The 13266-nt window shown below is 42.4% G+C and overlaps 1 pseudogene; it reads left to right on the top strand.

The window, feature by feature from the left end:
* Positions 1–7432: 7432 nt before the first annotated feature.
* LOC148013758 (CBS domain-containing protein CBSX3, mitochondrial pseudogene) lies at positions 7433–8166 on the top strand (annotated as a pseudogene).
* Positions 8167–13266: the final 5100 nt, after the last annotated feature.

Below are 13266 nucleotides of genomic sequence, written 5' to 3' on the forward strand. Positions count from 1 at the left end.
TGAAGTTTTTTGGGGTTTCTCAAGATGTTTGGAGCCGCTACTTCTTGCGGATCGTGGTGCGCGCTCTTGAAGGTCGAATTGCAGAAATTCAAGAGGCACATGCAGGTTGGGCTGAATTTAAAAAGGCATTAAAAGATGAATATTTCCTGGAGGATACAGGTCTTATGAATCGCAGGAATTTTTTAGCATGGGTTTCTATGCCTAATAAGGGACTTTCTGTTACCGCTCTTCTGCGAGAGTTTGAAAGCCGTTATGATCAGTTGGATGGGAGTGAACAGCAAGCTTTGGAGATGCAGAAAGTGGAGTTATTTTTGCAAGCTGCAGATGCTGATTTACAGGAAAAGTTGGATGATCTTTTGGAAGATCAAGCTACTGATTCAGGTTTAAAGACTGAGTGGAGACGTGTCATTGATGCTGTGAATGCTCTTGTCAAGAAGCAGCGCAGGAGAGTCAGATTGCATCGAAATACAGGATCAGTTCCTGAGAAATCTTTGGAGACTTCTTCTTCTACCCCTGCTGCAACTTCTTTGCCTAAGCCTACTCCTCCTGTTGTGAATCCACCAGTTCCTGCTGCTCCAGTGCCCTTATCTGTAGATGATGTTATTAAAGGCTTGGCGGATTTGACAATTGAAGCAGTCAAAGCTGAAGTTGGTAAGTTAAAGGAGCAACTTATGTCAGTACCTGCCGTAGCACCTGCTCCAGTGACTGCTTTTCCAGCTGGTCAAAGAAAAGGGCGACGATGTATTTGGTGTGATAGTACAGAGCACCAACACTGCAGAGATTGTGATGCTTTTCAGGAAGCACATAAGAAGAATGTAGTGTTCTGGGGACAAGATGGGAAGATATGGCTGACAGAGACTGGCGCTCCTCTTGACACGAACTTTGGTAAGGGAGGTATGAAGAAGCTTGTTGATGATATGGCTGCGCGATCAGCTTATGTGAGTGTTAGAGGAGATGCTTCAGCTTTTGGAGTCCAGCTTGAGCAGAAATCTAATGGAGACTCTGCTTTATGGTCTTCTGCCTTGGAGATAGCAAGAAGAGGGAAAGTTCAAACTTCTACTATGACTTGTGTGGGCTCTAGCATCCGAGGAGAAACAGGATGGGATTCTCCTGTTGACAGGTATTCTATTTTTGCTTATATGGCTAAAACGCAGGGTTTAGATGCCATGGTTGAGGAAAAGAGAAGAAGAGATGAGGAGGGTCCTAGCTCCTCCAAAAAGACTAGAGGGGGTGACTTTGTTTCACCACCTGTTACAGCTCCACCTATGCCAAATTCTCCAGCTCAAACAGGTTCTGATCAACCAATGGGAGACAAGCAGAAAGAAAAGAGGCAACCAAGAAAAGAGCCAGGATTCAAGCTCTTGTCAGACCTTGATATACAAACGGATATGAGTAAGATTTTTCATGAAAGAATTTTGAATAGTGAAGTCACTTTTACTGTTGGAGAGGCTCTTGGGATTGCTAGAAGAGAAATACAGGATCAGATGCAGGATTTTTTGCGGAGGAAATGACATGCGATGGAAGGACCTGCTTTACAGGGATTGTGGCATGGAGCTCTTAGGGAAGAGCATGATGATGCAGTGATGGTTGAGAATGCTTTTGTTAATCCGCAATTGGAGAAAATAGTGCAGCCTATGCAGTATGAAGATGATGAGACCCCTATTCTCATTCCTCGCAGCCATTTTTCATGAAGTCATTGGGCTAGAGCAACCACTGCGACAGTGGTAAGGATTGGAGAGAAACAAATTCCCTTGATTGCTTTAGTTGATCATGGTTCTGAGATTAATCTTATTGCTCGAGGTGTTTATGAGAGTGGCAAGTGGCCTATGGATGCAGAGCATGGCTGGCACATGAGAGCCGCCAATAATACTTCTGGTGATATGTATGCTGCTTGTCCGAGTATCAGAATTTCTATTGGTAATGTTGAAGAGGATTATCATTGCTTTGTTTAGGATTCATGCTCTTATCCGATTATTCTTGGACAGCCTTTCATTACAGAAGCAAGAATGGAAACAAAAGTGATGGATGACGGATCAGCTTATGCGCGGATACGTAGTAAAGATGGTATGCGAGCTGTTCAGTTTATGACTGTTGGGGTAAATCATCCGAGAAACAGGGACTCCTTCCGTGAGGCACCACTACCTGCGAAGGAGTTGGATTTTCATTAGGTAACGCTGTCTTGCGAGACGCCAGTGGTACGGAGCGGAGAAAAGAGGAGATCTCGCCTCCTGGCAGCCAGTCTTTCTCCCATAACTTTGTTGGGTTTACTTTAGATAGTTCAGTAAGTTATCACAAAATTTCAAATTTGCCTAGAGCTGCCAGGCAGTACATTAGTCGTAAGGAGAAAGAGTTGAAGAATGCAGGTATTTTGCAAGCAGAAGAGCATGTGGATGGATTGTATGAAGGGATGTCTTATGCAGATACATTGTTTGAGATAAGAGCAATGCTGAAAACTGATGTATGCAAGGGTTCAAAGATCATACCTGTGCAAACCTTGGATATGTTTCAGGAAATTTCTGGTTTTATGCTGCAAACAGAGTTAGAGGCTGAGAAAACTCAGCAAACTGAATTTATGGCTGATCTTGATCAGCTAATAGAATTGCAGAGGGCTGAATCCATTCAGCCAACAGAGTTGAATGCAGAAAAATTTCTGCATACAGAGTTTCAGGATGCATCGATGCAGTCCATAGAGCCGAGGGCTGAATTCATTCAGCCAACAGAGTTGAATGCATAAAAATTTCTGCATAAAGAGTTTCAGGCTGCACCCATGCAGTCCATAGAGCTAAAGGCTGAAATTTTTTAGCCAACAGAGTTGAAAGATGCTGAAAATTTGCAGAAATTGCAGCAAAGAAAAGAGTGCTTGAATGATGCCAAGGTTGACATAAAATATAAAACAGTTGATAAGAAGGTTAAGCCGGTTGCAGGCCCGCTTCCTTCTGATAGTGATGAACAGATTGAAAAAGCTATGAAGCAGCCTATGTTGAGGGATCCTGCAAATATTGGACATAAGTTTACAGCTGAAACTCTTGCAGAATTGAAGATTGGAAATGATGATTTTTTGCTTCCAGTGGAAAAATAATGTTTTAGAGAGATGCTTGGACGTCATGGTAAGGCATTTGCTTTCTTTCCAAATGAAATTGGCTGCATTAGTCCCGAATTGGTTGCACCTATGGTCATCTTCACTGTTCCTCATGTACCATGGAATATACGTCCTATACCTGTGCCTAAAGCACACTTGCCAAAGCTGATAGAGTTGCTGAATGAGAAGATTAAAATGGGGATTTTGGAACCCTCTTCTGCACCCTATTCTAACAGGTGGTTTACTGTACCAAAGAAGAATGGTACTTTGAGATTTATTCAGGATATGCAGCCCGTGAACAAAGTGACAATCAGGAATGTGGGAACAGGTCCAGTTGTGGATGAATTTGCTTAGGCTTTTGCAGGACGAGCCATCTATTCTCTAGGTGACTTGTATTCAGGTTATGATCAATTTCAGCTTGCCTTGGAAAGCAGGGATATTACTACTATGCGGACACCTATTGGTCTTGTGAGGATGTGTACCTTGCCACAAGGTGCTACAAACTCAGTTGCTCATATGATGAATGCTATGCATAGAGTTCTTCGAGACTATATTCCGCAGTATACTATGCCTTTTCTAGATGATGTGCCTATTAAGGGTTGTGCAGAAGAAGAAAAGAATGAAAGTCTTGATTTGCGTAGATGTAGACAGTTTGTGGCTGACCACTTGATTGCTTGTGAGCAAATATTGACACAATTAGAGGAGGTAAATTTGACACTTTCAGGGCTGAAATCTGTCTTTGGTGTTAATGAAGTCATCATAGTTGGGCATATGGTTGGATATTATGGCAGAAAGCCTTCTCCTGCAAAGGTGGATGCCATAAACAGGATTGCAGAGTATTGCTTGACTACTTCAGAGGTGCGGAGATTTGTGGGAGCTTGTGTATTTTATATGATTTGGATTCCTCATTTTGCTCATATTGCAGATGTTCTCTATCAGCTGCTTCGAAAGGGGCAGAAATTTCATTGGGATGAGAAGCATTCAAAAGCCATGCGTAAGCTCAAGAAGCTGTTGCAATCAGCTCCTACTCTACGCAAGGCGGATTATCAGTGTGGACGGCCGATCATGTTGACAGTTGATACTAGCCCTATTGGCATAGGTTGGGCTGTGGGACAGGATGATGCTGATGGAAATAGGTATGCAATCCGCTTTGGAGCTAAAGTTCTTAATGAGCGACAAAGGAGATATCCGCAAATTAAAAGAGAGTTGTGGGGAGTAGTCACTGCACTGAAGTGTGACAAAGGATATTTTATTGGAGCTTCAGTTATTGTGGAAACAGATTGTTTGCCTTTGCTTGGCATGATTACTAGTTGCTCGACTCCAGATATAGCGATGCTTCGGTGGATTGCCTATATCAAATCATTGAATCCAGAATTTCGACACATAGTAGGGAAAGATAATCCAGTTGCTGACATGCTTTCTAGAGCGAGATATGAGGATGAGGAGTCAATGCTTGCAGAAGACGATGAGACAGAGTTTGCTGCTTCTGTCCTTATTCATGATTGTCATGTATCTACTGTTGAAGCTTTTATTGAAGAACTTTATGTTGATGAGTGGCTGCAAATTGGACAGTATCTAAGTTCATTGACTCGAAGAGCTGATTGGACAGATGATGAATTCAAGAAAATCAGAAGGAAGGCTTATGGGTATTTCTTGAAAGATGGTTTTCTTTGAAGCATCCAAGAAAGAGAGGAGGCTTGCCCTTGAGAGTAGTTTGTGATGTAGCGATGCAAATACAGATTATGCGAGAGTTTCATGAGAGCTCATGGGCTGGACATAGAGGTGTGTGGGCTACCTATGAGAAAATCAAAGAAAGATACTGGTGGAAAGGGATGTATAAAGATGTTTCTCACTTTGTGGAGACTTGCAGGGACTACCAGCTTTACTCTTTAGTGCGACATCGTGATGAGTTGCATCCGACTTATCCACTATGTATGCATTACAAATGGGTGGTAGACTTGGTTACTTTGCCAGTGGGACTTTGGCAGATGAGATATCTTGTCTTGGCTAGGGAGGATCTTACAAACTATGTTGAAGGTAGACCGTTGCGAACGAAGACCACCACTACAGTATGTAAATTCTTGTTGGAAGAAATATTTTGCAGGTATGGATGTATAGGCAAGATTACAGCTGATCGTGGAGAACTAGATGCTGATGAAGCTAGAGAATTCTTCTCACGGCTTGGGATTAAATTGGCTCTTACTACTGCCTATAATCCAGAGGGAAATGGCAAAAGTGAAAGAGGACATCTGCCAATAGTTAAAGCATTGGCAAAAGCTTGTAGAGGTCGGATTGGAGATTGGCCGAGATTACTACCTTTTGCATTGTGGGCTGATCGCTCTACACATAGTGTGACTACTGGATACATGCCTGCGGAGTTGATGTATGGGCAAAAACCTGTCATGCCTACTGAAATTTGTGCTCTCACTTGGAGTGTTCTTCCGTGGCATGAGAATTTATCAAGGGAAGAGCTGTTAGCCCTTCGGATTCGTCAACTAGAGAGAAGGACAGAAGACGTGCAGCTAGCCGTTGACCGTTTGAAGGCAGCCCGTCTTAGAAATAAGGACAGGTTTGATTTAAGGCATCGCTTGAGGCCTAGAGCCATAAAAGAAGGAGATTGGGTTCTAGTATATGACAGTAGTCTAGAAAATCAGCATAGTAGCATGAGAAAAATGGTTCAAAGATGGTTTGGACCGTATGAAGTGAAAAAGGTTTTTGACAATGGTACCTATGAGCTGGCTGAGTTAGATGGAACAAAATTGAGGGTGCCTATTGCTGGAAAACGAGTCAAGATTTTCAAGAGAAGAGAAGATGAAGAATATGCACTTGAAGCATTGACAGAAGAAGAGGAGATAGGAGAAAGACAAGCAGAAGAGACAGAAGACATAGATGATGAAGCCGATGAAGAAACAGGTCTACTAGAATCAGAAGATGGACTCGACCTATTTGTGGAGTTGAATGATCCTGGTTAGTTGGCACATCCAGAGGATGCGCAGGTTTAGAGAGGGTGGATGTCGTGTTGCTGCGCATCCGAGTCGTATACACCTCCATTTCTTTTGTTGTGCATTTGTGTTAATTTCTGCGTGTGATTCATTGTTTGTGTGATGCATTTTAATAATCCGCATCCAATGTATATATTCCCTTAGTGCATGCGTATGATTTTGTTTGGATGCATGATGTGCGTGTATTAGAAAAATATTAAAAACTGATGCCAAAGGACATTATCCAGCTGATAATTTTAATGATGAACTCGAAGAAAAGTGCAGGATACCGTGGAATCAAAGGAAGCTTTATAGAAGCTGACATTTAAGCTATGAAGACAAAGGTGTAAATTCAGGAATATCATGTGTAATGGGCAAAACTTAAGGAGTGCTGAACGGGTTCCCTTGTCGAGATGTAGACTCTTGGAATGCACTTATTGCTGGGTATGTACAGCACTTGGGACTGCTGTGGTGGATATGTATGCCAAGTGTGGTGCATTTGGAAAAGCATAGGGAGTGTTGGAGCTTCTTGTCCGGAATGCAATAGCTTGGAATGCCCTTATTATAGGTTATGCTTTACATAGGCAGAATTGGAGATTAACGTTATAGCTAAAGGTGAAAAAGGAGGAAGAGGAAAAACCTATATTCAGGTTTTAAACTGTTTTTGGAGGGAAAAGAATAGGCTATTTTGGAAATGGCCAGAATTAACGGGAAAAAGGGGAGGCAGACACAACAAAAATAGGAACAGGCCACCATCGCAGGAAATTAGCTAACCTTCACTCCCTCTCAACGGGCACTACCCTCCTCCAGTTTAAAAGAAAAACTGCTCAAGGGTTTCACAGATGTATTGAACAATCTGTCTGCACCGCAGTATTCATCAAACGCGCATGGATGTGAATCTCATGGACAATACACCTGTTAACTGGAATGCGTTGGATACACTTGTTTTGGACTATGCGGAGAGAGAGCAGCTCGTAGTTGAAAGCACAAAGATATCGAGTGACTTCAAATTGCGTTGCACTATCAGTCATATTCGTGCGTTGATCGAGAAAGCTGGGCATCAGATACACACACCAAAACAGACCTCATGTATGTATGACAGGATCGATGATTCATTTACTCCCCCACAGAGAGAACTTCTGATCTCAAAACTGGGGAGATCAAGGAGTCGTTCCCCAAGAATCCTGTGCTATGCGTGCTCACACCGCCGCTTCGAGACCTGATCACTTATCCAGTCAAGTAGATGCAGAGTATGGGTACATTAACACACAGTCTCAGCTGGATTCCAGAGTAGATGGGGAGTCTGTGGTGATTGCCTTTGGTCGGCAGAATGCGAATGGGGAGCCCTTCCTGTCTCTCTCTCTGGGGTCTGCCTGTACAAGATGCTTGTGACATAGCTTAACTTTTGCGGCGTTTGTGCAACTTGGCTGCTCAGGAAGACGCAACACTGTCACGCAGATACTCTATTGTCATTGTATCACCGGCCAAAATGCAAGCAATTGCTAGGTCTTTCTCCATCAAAGGAAGGCTTCTCTAAGAATCGGTGCTGCAACATATTCAAGTTGCCAGCCCCTCTGCACGACCTGCCATTTTCCAGCGATCTCAGTCTGGAGCCCCTGAGCGCCTGGAAGAGCATGGCTTTGAAAGCACAACTATTTCTGATATTTTGAAAGCCAAGGGTGAGAAAGCTGATGGTTCCTGGCTCTTCTGTACAACAGAGGACTCAGTGTACGAGGTTGTGAAATCTATGACTCAACACAATGTGGGGCTCTTCTGGTGGTAAAGCCAAGTGAACAGCAGGCTATTGCAGGGATTGTCACAGAAAGAGATTACTTGCGAAAGATAATTGTGCAGGGTAGGTCATCCAAAACAATCAAAGTTGGCGATATCATGACTGAGGAGAATAAGCTTATCACAGTGACTCCAGAGACCAAAGTTCTGCGAGCAATGGAGCTGATGACAGATAAAAGGATCAGACACATTCCAGTGATTGAAGGAAAGAAAATGAAGGGAATGGTTTCGATTGGTGATGTAGTGCGTGCTGTGGTGGATGAACATCAAGAAGAGTTGAAGCGCCTGAATAGCTTCATTCAGGGTGGATACTAAAACATAAACATATCAATATGGTTGTTGAAATGGGATTCAGCAATCTTGTGCTTCAAGCCCAAAACCTAGAGATCACTGTATCCATATACGTTTCACTGACTTCAATTGTCTTTGGAGGTTAATAGGTACCATCTGCTAGTTGTTGCTGATGGTATACTGAGTGAAAGGCTCCAAAATCCAAATATGAGATCTTTGAAGCATGGGAGAAAGCATGTCTCTATAGTGCAATCCTAACTGATGTGGTGGTTTCTATCTGGAGGCTTGATTTCAGGTTGTAATACAATCTATCAAAGGGTCCTTTGTTAGACATTCCTTTTTGTGGAAAACCTATGACTCCTTTGTTGAGTGTATTGGGTTCAAATCATACAGCTAAAGTGTTTCCATTCTCGGCTGTTCACTGCTATTGTCTTCTCTTGTGGCAAGATCTTGCTGAAATCTGAATGCTGAAAATAAACTTGAACTGATGCTGAATGTTGGGCTGATTTATGGGTTGACTGCTCAATGTTTAAAGCGAGAAAAAGCTCAGATTTGCTGCCCAGCTGAACTCTTCGAATCTCCTCAAGCCTATGTACTAAAGACATAACTGTCTTCAAAAACCTGAATGTAAATAGTTTATGAGAAACTTTTGATTATTCTGAACATGAACTTCTTGGAACACATTTGACAAGGAATATAGTAAACTTTGGCATCAACAATTCAATTTTCTTCTTGTTAGTCTCTTCCATTGCTGTACCTTGAACTCTGTGTTCAACAGCCCTTACACGAAATCTACGACATCGGATAGTGGGGCCTCCCGTCACATGACCAACAAGAAAGGTCTATATAGTTCTATGCAGCCTCTACAAGAATCCATCACTGTGACAGTTGGAAATGATGCAAAATGCCTTGCTGTGGGCATAGGTACTATTTCTTTTGTTGCTGCAAATGGTAAAGTAAAAAAGCTTTCAGATGTGTTGTATGTTCCTAAAATTAGGAGAAATCTATTATCAGTTAGTGACTGAATTGAAGGAACCATGTGAAGCTTGTATGAAGGGCAAGCAACAGCGAAAGGCATTTCCACAAGAAAGCAAGAATAGAGCTTAGGCTCTTCTAGAGTTGGTGCATGCTGACTTGTGCGGCGGTAAGATGCCTACACAGGCCTTGGGGGGATCTTCTTATTTTATGTTGATTGTCGACAAATACAGTAGGAAGATGTGGGTGTAAGGCTCAAGCTTTTGGTAAGTTTAAAGAATGGCTAAAGCTTCTTGAGAATGAAACAGGGAAAAGTGTGCAGAAATTTAGAATAGATGGTGGTGGTGAGTTCAACTCAAAGGAGTTTGAAGACTTTTACAAGAGCAAAGGGATCAAGAGTCAATTGAGGATGCCTCACACACCTCAACAGAATGGTGCGGAGATGGCAAGATGCATGCTAAAGGGCGAGGGATTGCCTAACCATTGTGGAGATGGCAAGATGCATGGTAAAGGGCAAGGGATTGCCTAACCATTTTTGAACTGAAGCTGTTAATACTACAGTCTACATTCTAAATCGGAGCTACACAAAGGCTCTCAAGGAAGAAACACCTCATGAGACTTACACTAGTAATAAACCATCTATCTCACATTTCAAAATTTTTGGATGTGAATGTTATGCACATGTTCCAGATGAGAAGAGAAACAAGTTAAAACCAAAAAGCAAAAAATGTATCTTCTTGGGTTATAGTGATGAGCAAAAGACTTACAAATTATATGATCAAGAGGCAAAGAAGATCATCGCGAGCTGTGATGTGGTGTTCAAGGAGGAGCCACATACAGTGGAGGAGGAGAAGGCAAGTTCTTCCACTTTATCATCAAACGAAGAAGTAGTCCACTATGAACCATTGTGGAGATGGCAAGATGCATGGTAAAGGGCAAGGCATTGCCTAACCATTTTTGGGTTGAAGTTGTTAATATTGCAATCTACATTTGAAATCGGAGCTACACAAAGGCTCTCAAGGAAAAAGCACCTCATGAGGCTTACACTGGTAAGAAACCATCTGTCTCACATTTCAAAATTTTTGGATGTGAATGTTATGCACATGTTCAAGATGAGAAGAGAAACAAGTTAAAACCAAAAAGCAAAAAATGTATCTTCTTGGGTTATAGTGATGAGCAAAAGGCTTACAAATTATATGATCAAGAGGCAAAGAAGATCATCGCGAGCTATGATGTGGTGTTCAAGGAAGAGCCGCATATATTGGAGGAGGAGAAGGCAAGTTCTTCCACTTTATCATCAAGCGAAGAAGTAGTCCACTATGAACATATCTCGAGAGTTGTCCCTATCCTTAAGGAGAAGGAAGCATCATCTTCAGATGATGAGGAAAAAGCTCACCAACCTGACATCACCCCATTGGAAAAGCCATACCGTGTTGGGTGAAGCATCTCTATGACCACAATAATCCTATGCCTACATCTGTTGAGGAGGTGGAAGACGGACCAAGGAGGTCTCAAAGAATAGAGTAGCAAAGGAGGGCTTCTGCTCACATAGTCAATATGGCCTTGATGGCTGAGATTATGAGAGAAGTAAAGGAGCCAACTAACTTGGAAGAAGCACTTGTAGATCCAGCATGGAAGGCAACTATGCAAGCCGAGTATGATAGCATAATGGAGAATGATACTTGGGAGCTAGTGGATCGGCTAGCAAAGCGGAAGGTTATTGGCACCAAGTGGATCTCGAAGGTAAAGTACAAGGCTGATGGTACCTTAGAAAAGTACAAAGCAGACTAGTTGCCCAGGGATTTTCGCAGGTTGAAGGGTTTGATTTTCAAGAGTCATTTGCCCTAACTGCCAAAATGACCACTATTCGAACAATACTTGCAGTGGCGGCCCACAAGCAGTGGTAAGTTTACCAAAGGGATGTTAAATCAATGTTCTTAAATGGTGACCTCAAGGAGGAGTTGTACATGGCTCACTCACCAAGATTTCAGGTCCCCCCATTCTGAGAACAAAGTGTATAAGCTAAAGAAGGCATTGTATGGGCTGACATAAGCCCCCAGAGCATGGTACCAGGAGATAGATAAGTTCTTTTAAAGCTTAAACTTCAAAAGATGTGCCTCAGATGCTAACTTGTATGTTTACAGGGATGGTAAAAAGTCTATAGTGATTGTCCTATATGTGGATGACCTTCTTATTATAGGTGACTCTGAAGATATGATCAACCAAACTCAAAAGGCTTTGAGTTTTGAGTCTCAAATGACAGACTTAGGCTTGCTGCACTATCGTTTGGGGATTGAAGTTTGGTAAGAGCCAGGAAGGATCTTCATCTCTTAGAAGAAGTATGCATGGGAGATCTTGAAGGCGTTTGGCATGACCGAGTGCAAGGAGATAGCTACACCTATGGAGGTGAATGAAAAGTTATCCATTGAGGATACATCAGCACTAGTAGACATTGGGAGGTACAAGAGATTGGTCGGCAGTCTAATCTACTTGTGTAACACCAGACCAGATATCAGTTTTGCTGTTGGTGTTTTGAGCAGGTTCTCAAAAAACCCTCATGAGAGTCATTAGAAAGCTGGGATGTTGGTGCTCAGATACTTGAAGGAAACTCTTGACTATGGTATCACATACAATTCCAGAACTTCTCTTGTGGGGAAATGTGACTCAGATTGGGCACGAGATAGTGATTCCAAGAAGTCTATTTTTGGTTATTGTTTCTCTTTAGGTTCAGGAATTTTCTCTTGGATTAGTAAGAAGCAGCCAACAGTGGCATTTTCTTCTACCGAAGCAGAGTATAAGGCAGCTTGTTTTGTTGCATGTGAAGCAGTATGGTTGAGAAGGATCCTATGGCATGTTTCTCTAGTTATGTAAGAAAAATAATAGGTTGAATATCCACTATATGTAAACCTGTCAACTAGAGTTCTAGCTCTTTTAGACTTTCTTAATTGCATTTCACTCTAAGCTTGCCTCTCATGAGGTAGCACATACCTTCTATGCCTTATATCAAGCATCATAACTGAAGGTATTCCCAACTCACTGTCCAAACTATCATTGCTAGGTCACTCATATCCTGCTGTAGGCAAACTAGTCACATTTTCAAACATCTTTTCCTTTCCTTTATCCAATCTCCCCCTCATTAACATATGCATGTCAGTGGGGATGTAGCAATACGATAGGACCACTTATAGAAGTACTCGTTGAAGAATAATTTTTAGAAATAATAGTACTAGTGGCTGAGCCATAGAAAACCACTGAAGTAGGAGTACCATACCATGAAGCCAACTCAGCAAAAACCGAAGTGCAAGATGAAGAACCAACTGTGATGAGATGTGACAATCTGAGTTGCATCACCATTGCCAAAAATCCAGTGTTTCATGCACGCACCAAACATATAGAGATCCAGTATCACTATGTGCGTGATTTGATCGAGGATGGGATAGTGGAACTGGTCTACTATCTGGTCTACTGTCCAAGAGAGGAGAATGGAGAAGATATCTTCAACAAAGCACTTACGAAGTATCTGCTTCAAGTTCATCTTCAAAGAATTGGCATTGCGTCGAGGATATAGTTCACCTACGGGTGGACATTGAGGGGGGTGTTAGATATGCTCAATGCCCCACCCTCATAAGGTGCCACCAATGATCCATGGTGCTCAAAGTTGTAAGGCCCCCATTATGAGGAGAAGCCATATGTGAGCCCGAACATTGGTTGAGTCCTGACTTGCATGTCAGATGAGGTCTATATGTGACCGGATTGCAAAAAGGTGACCGTTGTGGGTCTAGTCTTTGGGTTAGACAGAGTAGTTAAGATGGTAGCAGCTTGATGCACATTGCATCGAGTTGCAGGGTAAGAGAGTTATCAGGGGCCCTAGCCAATGGTAAATGGAATATTCCCTAGAATATTCATTGGTCAACTAGTGGAGGTGCACATGGAAGGTCAACAAACACATGTGCATATGGAAGGTCAATAGACACATGGGCACATGGAAGGTCAATAGACATAAGTGCATATGGAAGGTCCATCATGACCCCCTTCACAAGCTATAAAAGCTAAACCCCTTCACAACCATCTATTATCTATCTTTCACCCAATCAGAGTTGTTCCAGCTAGCCTTAAGGTCTTCACCTATCTTCTATCTAGATCGCCATC

This window comes from Lygodium microphyllum, chromosome 26, assembly GCF_053477565.2.
Source record: "Lygodium microphyllum isolate KBCC chromosome 26, Lygodium_microphyllum_v1.1.10, whole genome shotgun sequence".
Classification (NCBI taxonomy): Eukaryota; Viridiplantae; Streptophyta; class Polypodiopsida; order Schizaeales; family Lygodiaceae; genus Lygodium; species Lygodium microphyllum.